The 8,070-nt window shown below is 37.1% G+C and overlaps 1 pseudogene; it reads right to left on the bottom strand.

Moving 5' to 3' along the window:
• Positions 1-510: 510 nt before the first annotated feature.
• LOC132298808 (uncharacterized) lies at positions 511-1,095 on the bottom strand (annotated as a pseudogene).
• Between the last annotated feature and the right edge of the window lie 6,975 nt (positions 1,096-8,070).

Raw genomic sequence — 8,070 nt, 5'->3', positions numbered from 1 at the left:
ATCTTGAACCTTATTACCGTATTGGTACGTCGGCTCGTGTGGAGGCCATTCTTATTTCTTGTTTTAAAATGTTGAAAGCATGGGAGTATGGGATCATCGTATATGGAGGTTTTGATTGATTATTGTGGAGGAGAAGTTGTTGATATGTTGTTTAAAGAGTTAATGCAAGTTGGAAACCTAATTTTTTTTATATATTAGTTGTTATTCATATTATATGATAAAATAAATAAATAAATAAAAAATCCTACATAATCACTAAATGTGATACATCAGTTCAAACAAATTGAATCTTATTATTTTTTTTTTTCGTACATTTAACAAATCATTCCCTAAATATGAAGACCAATCTTGAATTTTGAAAAGGTTAGATTTGGAAAAAAGACGTTGAGAAGCAAACATCATTTTCTGGTTAATAGCTCTACTCTAAATCAAATGTCTGGAAGTAGAATATTGGGAAATACCACTTTCCAATAATGAAATAACTCGTTGGAACAAAACAAGCAACAAATTTCACTCCATCATAGTAACTCCCCCAACAGCCTTCATCTTCTCTATCACAGCATTTGCCTCATCTTTGGCCACTCCATGTTTGAGCAAAACAAGTATCTTTTCAACCAGGTCCTTGGCTTCCTTTAATCCCAGTCTCGTAAAAGCCCTGACCTCTTTGATTACCTTGATTTTTGCAGCAGCATCAAATTTCCCTAACTTCACATCAAATGCAGTTTTCTCAGCCTTCTTCTCTTCAGCCTTTGTAGATTCAGCATTTATCCCTCCCAGGGGACCCAAGTCCATGCCATCAACCAAAATTGGTTGCATCTTCGGATGCCTAAGTGTATCTCTGAGAGTGGGACTGATCTGAACACTTTCTTCAGGGAGTAGGGAAGCAATTCTTTTAGCAAGCAGAATTATATTTTTAGAAGGTGGAGTTTTAGGGCCATATGGATTATAGAAGGGTGGATATTAGTAACTTTTAGGCTTGGCCTTGGGATCTCTTGGAACAAAGTTAGGTTAGAAGGAACAGAATTGCAAAGGCCCAGTTATTTCAGGAAGAGTAGGACATACACTAACGGTTCTGAAAAATACAATGAACTTCATGGTTTTGTTCACTAGTGAGAACATAAAGTAATTAAATGACAATGGCTAGAAAGTGGTGTTTTAATCATGTAGTTTTAGCATTCTGTGCAGCTAAGAGGTCTTGCTTCACTTCGCCGTAATGATTTGAGAGGAATCTTACCTGAAAAAGGGAATAAAGAAGGCATAAACAACACTCCTCTCCTCCCAAAACCCTCACAAGAAAGGCTATTACCTGGTGCTGATCTCGCTGACGCAAGATGTTAAGAGATGAACCTAACTGTTAAAATTATTTTGCATAATTTTTTGCTCTCACATCATATCATTTGTTATCTGGATCATTGCACCAAGCAATGACTCCTTCTCCCAACCTCTCGAAAAGGAAAAAAAAATATAACAACCCAGGTTTTATTCAACCCGGTGCGTCAATGGTGACCGAAAAGTTTGACCCAATAACGGATCCAGATGCGGAGGCAAGAAATAAGACAATGGTCTCCTAAGGCACAACACACCTCAAGACCCTAAGATAACCTTCCATAAGGGCTTGGAACTTAATGAGAACTGACGCGGAAGCAAAAGATCAGAAAAATAACAATTAAGCCCCCAAGGGCAAAATAGTCATTTCAAAAATTATGGATTCAGGTGCAACCGAGCACACCACTGAAAAGACAATGAAAAATAAATCAATATGGAATCAAGAATCACTTGATTCAGAGTCCGGATGGCAAAGATATCAAGTCTTGAAGTCCAAGGAAGAGAAACCATATCTCGGTTCAAACCAAATCCTGACACTACTTCACTAAAACTTGAATATCTTGAACTACAAGTAGAATCTGAAATTAAAATTGGTGCCATTGGAAAGCTTATTTCAACACGGTCAATTTAGACTTAAGAACGGACCAATTTGGAGTTAAAATGAAGGAGATACGATGATCCGAAGTCGGAGGTGCAGTGCTGAACCAAGACACAGACACACACACACACGTGAACAGTACCACGAGCGGTCGTTCAAGGGCTACGAGCGCTCATATGGTGCACGCCCCAAGGCCAAATCCTACCGCCCCATTTACGAGCACTCGTGCGACATCTACAAGCGCTCGTTTTGCAACAAGTTTAGCAAATTTCTAAGTTTGAAATGTGATTTTGAGGACTTTCTGGGCCTTTTTGAAAAAAACACATAGAAGAAACACCCCCCCCCTCCCCCGCCCCCCCAAATGATGTTTTATACCCAACCATGTATACAAAATTAAAAAAACTAGCTACAAAATATCTAGAATGCCCCTAGACCAGATTAGGCTCAAAAACGGTGAAAACGCAACTTTGCACCAAGCATGCATTTGACCCCAAATGCATTTCTAGGCTGAAATGAATATGCACGCAAACGTAATAAGTGAATTTGAGCGTGCAGGAATAGTCCGCGGCTCCCGAAAATGGCCGAGTCAAAATCCGACCCCCCAACGGCCAAAAAGGCGAAAATGAACTTGAAATGGAAATTTTGAAAAACCAAAGTTAACAAATGATTGGAAATTACTGTTTGGCCCTTGGTCACACTTTAAACATGATTAATGAGACCTAGTGGAGGTGCCGAAACACACTTTGCACCACCCGATTTGAAAATGAACCCTTAAAGGCTAGGATTCTACTATTTTAGCCGAAAAGTGCAATATGTGAACTAAAATGCAAAAATGAACACTAAATGGTGTTTGGCCCTTGGCCACACCTCATATATGGCAAATGAATGCTAAAGGATGAATTACATACACAATACACACACCAGTGTGAAAATGACATATTGAAACCCAAATTTTCATGTTTTTCTCATTAAAGGCAAAATTCTACATTTTTCAATATACATAGATTACAAATGAAGTTTGGCCTTTGGCCACATATCATATACATAGAATGAATACCAAAAAGTGTGCTTAAGCACATAATACAAGTTTTATACAAAAGGCTATAAAATGATATTCCTTGCTAACATTTGCATGAAATAGAAACTGAAAAGCTAGAAACCATCCCAATAAACAGCAAGCATCACGAACCATGTCTTCATACCTGATCAAAATCCCAGTAACTTCGGGGTGAGTAAACAAGTTTACTTGTAGAGAATGAGCATGCATCGACTTGATTTCTTTCAGATTTTTAGACCAACATGATACAGTTCAAAAGGGTCATGCCACCTAACATCTATGTCAAGATGAATCTTAGGGGGCATCCTAAGCTACCTTAGATCATTTCTAGCATAAATCACATCATTCATGCAATTTAAACAACATGGAAGCATGTTAAACAGAGCAATAAGATATAGATTCTCAAAGTCTTCAACTTGAAATCTAAAACACGAAAACAACTAAATTGGATCATGCCACCTAGAATCTATGTCATGATGCTTACATAGGACCGTTCCTAAGTCATATCAACATGAAGTAACACGAGTCACGCTGTCTATGAAATTGAACAAAGTTGGGATAATCCAAAGAACACAACAAAAAGGATGCTTGAATACAGATCAACATGAATTGTATTTTCAATATAATTAAGCAAGGTTTAGAATAATCCATACAACACGACAAGAAGATACTAGAATACAAAGATCACATTATCAATGCAATTAACATGATTGGAACATTCCAATTAACAAGACAAAAAGCATACTCGAACATAAGTTAAGAAAAGTTACATTATCAATACAATTAACATGATTAGAGTATTCCAATTAACACGATAAGAGTAATACACGAAATCAAGAATAAGGCATAATATCTATGCAAGTAGACAAGGATGGAATATTCCATAGAACACGAAAAGAATCTTAAATCTTCAAGGAATGCAACACTTGAAATTTAAGGAGTAAAATCACGAATGAAGCATAAAATCTATGCAATGAAACAAAATTGGAGCATTTCACATACACAACAAGTTTAAATCTTCAAGGAATAGCAACTTGAAATTTAAAGAGTGAAATCAACCAATGTGGAAACTCGGATATCGCTCGGATTAAAACCGTACTCTTGGGATCACTTTAGGGCTACTAACCCATGGGTACCTTCCCCTAGTGCGCACTATAGTGTAGAGGGACATTCCCCTGTACTAGAACTAAGTCCTAGCCATGTCAATTCTTGATTGATATCCCAAGTCCCAAAATCAACAAGTTGTGCAAGTCAAGATTGTATCAAAATACAAGAAATACATTAACCACGTTTCATGCACAATCAAGATTTTGGAACACACAAGTCATGCCCTAATTCTCAACTATGATGGCATGTGAAATGTCAAGAGATCATGGTATGCATCTACATAATCTACAACCAAGATATATCGCACAAGAAATCCATTGAAGTAAATATACCACAAGTATAAGATACGTGATTCAATTACTTACTAAACAACACATGTGTAATTAAATCATTCCAAGACAAATGTATATGTTCATTAAGCACATTAATGAAACCAAGATACAAGGGGTCTAGATACATGATAAAAAGCTAAAAGTTTCATGAAATACAAGTTACAACCATGTGAACTAAGTTCCATAGAAGGAAGACATGTAAATGTGAGTCTCAAACTTATCCGATAATGCTCAATGTGATACACGTGAAGGAACATGTCAAGGAAATCATGAATAACAAGCTAGTGACTTAAACATGCTCATGGAACCATTGAATGGATTTTAATTAACTCATTTAATTAAAATCTCTAGATTTTGAAATTCGTCCAAATGATCTCATTTTAATGTATGTTATTAAACATGTCATAACTTGATTTAAGAGCCTATTACAAGTGAATTTCATGCAAGGTACGGCCATGAGTATTAAACTTTAATACTAGAAAAATAATAAATAAAAAGTTTCAAAACCTATTCAAAATTCTAGATTAAATATATGTAAAAGTACATGGCATGCACATCAAGAATATTAAGTCGGAAATCCAATAGAGTGAATAGTGCACTTAGAATAAATTAATTAATCAAATTAATTAAATATTACTAAATTTCAAAATGTCTCCGATTACTCTCAAATTCACCTATGTTGAAGAGCATGCTAGGGCCTAATATAATATGTTAACACATGTTTATTTCAAGCTAGTTAAGGCCACATGAATTAATCTTTTACTCTAGATAGTTATTAAATAAAATCTTCATTACTTGTCCAAATGATTTAGATTTAATATATGTCAATGATCATGTTAAGGGGTAATTTAATATCATGCTACATGTTTAAACAAAGCAATAATCCACTGGAAGAATCAAATCTCATGCTAGAAAATAAATAATCAAAAACTCTAGATTTGTTATCCAAGCATGTAAACAAGTTTTATAAGCATCACAAACATGCAATATAACAAGAAAGTAAATTATAACACCCCTTACCTCAATTTGAGATAGAAATCTCAAATCCCCACAGAAAGAAAAATATTCTGAATTTGACAATACCGCGAGGTTTTGCCGGGGACAACACGATGAACATAACCCCTAAGGAAGCCCCATGAAAATCACAACTTGACTTCAAACCCGAACTCACAAAATGGTCAGAAATGAGTTCTAATAAGGGTGAAAGGTGTGCGTCGTCAAGGCGAACACAAAACATTAAAGCACGACAACATTTCACTCGAGGGAAGTGGCCGAAAAAGAAGAAAGAAGGGCAGCAGCCATGGCTGCCATGGAGTGCCGGCCAAGAGAGGGAGGAAGATGAGAAAAACCTGACTTTTTCTCTTTAAGTCCCCTATTTATAGAAAAACTCAAAAAGTGCCTCGAAGGGGTCCTGCCGGGTCTGGAAAAGTGAAATTTGAGCAAACACACTCAAACGACAAAACTCCGTGAACAAAAAAGATTCGAAATGAGAAAATATGAACAATGGAATAAATGGCATCAAAAACTAAGTCTCGAGCAGAGAGATATGCCCCGAACAAGTTCAGCGGCAACCGAGGTCAGAAACCCTAAAACTGGGAAAAATGACCAGAAGGAAATCCTAAGAGTACACGACTCGATGAAATGTGAAAATGAATCCCGTACGAGGATCTAGGCTCAAAATAAGGTATTTTGTAATAACTTTCGTTAATTGCACAATGGCCCTTACAAAAAGGGTTAATTGCCAAACTGCCCAGAATGAAAATATCTTCCAAAAGATATTTTCTTAGATACCCCTAAAATAAAATATCTTCAAAAGATATTTATGAAAAACACCCTAAGAAAAGAAAAAGATTCTGAAGAATTGTACATCCATGCCCCTATGGGCACCGGGAGCAACTAGAGTACTTTCTTACAAAAGTAAAGATACGTATTTCGTGGAAACTACTCAAGATGAAGGCACGTGAAGTCAAAAACTAACTCCGAGCACAAAAAGTGAGGTTGTGCCAAAAACTGACAAACGGAGATAAGACAAAAAAGGGAAAAGGACAAAATAGTGCATAGTGTCCGAAAAGTGAAAATGTGGAAATGACTCGGTCCTCAAAGAAAGTTATCAATCTAAACAAAAGAATCTCAGAAACCATTTCCAAGCACTCGAGATGACACTAAGTGGCGAGAAACAGAGCTTAGAAAGGAAAATTAAATGGAAAAAATTCATCCGTAAAATTTCAGGAAAAAAGAAAGGGACGAAAATGACCGGGTCAGGAATTTCGTCCCCGAAATTCAGAACATATAGGAAAGAATAAAACAGGGACCGAACAAAAGGTCAAACGAAGGACAGCTCATAAAGCACTAAAGGACAACACCCGAAGTTTCCAGATTAATTGAAGGAACGCGAAACACGAACTGAGACAACACCTCATACGAATCGGCACGTTAACTCAACGTCAACCACCAAGAGAATCCCAAGACAACGAAACGTTAAAATATGATAAAAGAAGAGAGTGACAAGGCAGTACGAACAGTGACCAAAACCCGCCCACACTTACTCGTTAGCAGAGTAGCATGACAGTATAAGACACTAGTCCATAACATACCCAAAACCAGGTCAACTCTGAGAAACCTATTAATACGGATGACATCAATGTCGAAAATGATCATTACCAAAAGCACCACGGGAACCAGGCATCTGTGAGAGTTAGGGTAGCTAATCCCAAAACTCTGACAATAATGCCACAGGCACCACTACGCTTAGGCCTTAGATACAGAAGCCACAAAGGAAAAGGGAATGAAATGGTGCCTCCCTAGCCCACATCTCCCTCCACCAGACAAGGACTACAATTCTACGCTCACATGAGCCTTACTCGCATCAACCGTCAGACTAAGATTTCGAAACATCCAACCAACAAAACAGACAAGAAGGTTCCCGACATGGGTCCTTACAGAATGAATTTCTCCTATCCAAGGAAGAAACTCATAAAACAAGAATATATCCAAGGGATGCAACAGATCCTAAGAGACAATGTCAAAACCAGACATAAAGGAAACATTTATCATACAACATAGCAATGGACTATCTACTCAAGGTGCCACATAAGCAAGCAGACATGTTATCAAATCAAAACATGTTATCAAGAAGCACGTAAGTACATGGTACGACACTACATGTGAATGAAAAACGTAAGGTATGCCGATATACGTCGTATATAGTCATGTTAACACAAGCACGCAGACATGATAGAAACCCAGATCATGTTATCAGGAAGCATATATACACATCACGCATGCTTAACAAATAATAGATTTCTCAAAACACCTAAGCATGTGAACATGTTATCATACAAGATATGTTATCAAACAAGGCATGCTATCAAGATATAAATGACACATCAAAGCAAAACAACGAGAGCATGATATGCACCCAAAACCCGTCGTCCAAGGTATTCGAACCTGGACGCTCTGATACCACTTGTAACGACCCAGGTTTTATTCAACCTAGTGCGTCAATGGTGAACCGAAAGTTTGACCCGATAACAGATCCAGAAGCGAAAACAAGATGATAAGCGCTGAATATTGCATATTCAAGAGCCCCTTCTTGCATTAATTAAGTCCATTATTAGAGGATAATGTGAAGTTTTAATTCAATTGTGTAT

Source organism: Cornus florida, unplaced genomic scaffold (genome assembly GCF_030987335.1).
Source record: "Cornus florida cultivar Cherokee Brave unplaced genomic scaffold, ASM3098733v1 CherokeeBrave_3.0.0_Hap2_Chr03, whole genome shotgun sequence".
NCBI classification, from domain to species: Eukaryota; Viridiplantae; Streptophyta; class Magnoliopsida; order Cornales; family Cornaceae; genus Cornus; species Cornus florida.
This window is presented reverse-complemented; position numbering and strand designations above follow the sequence as displayed.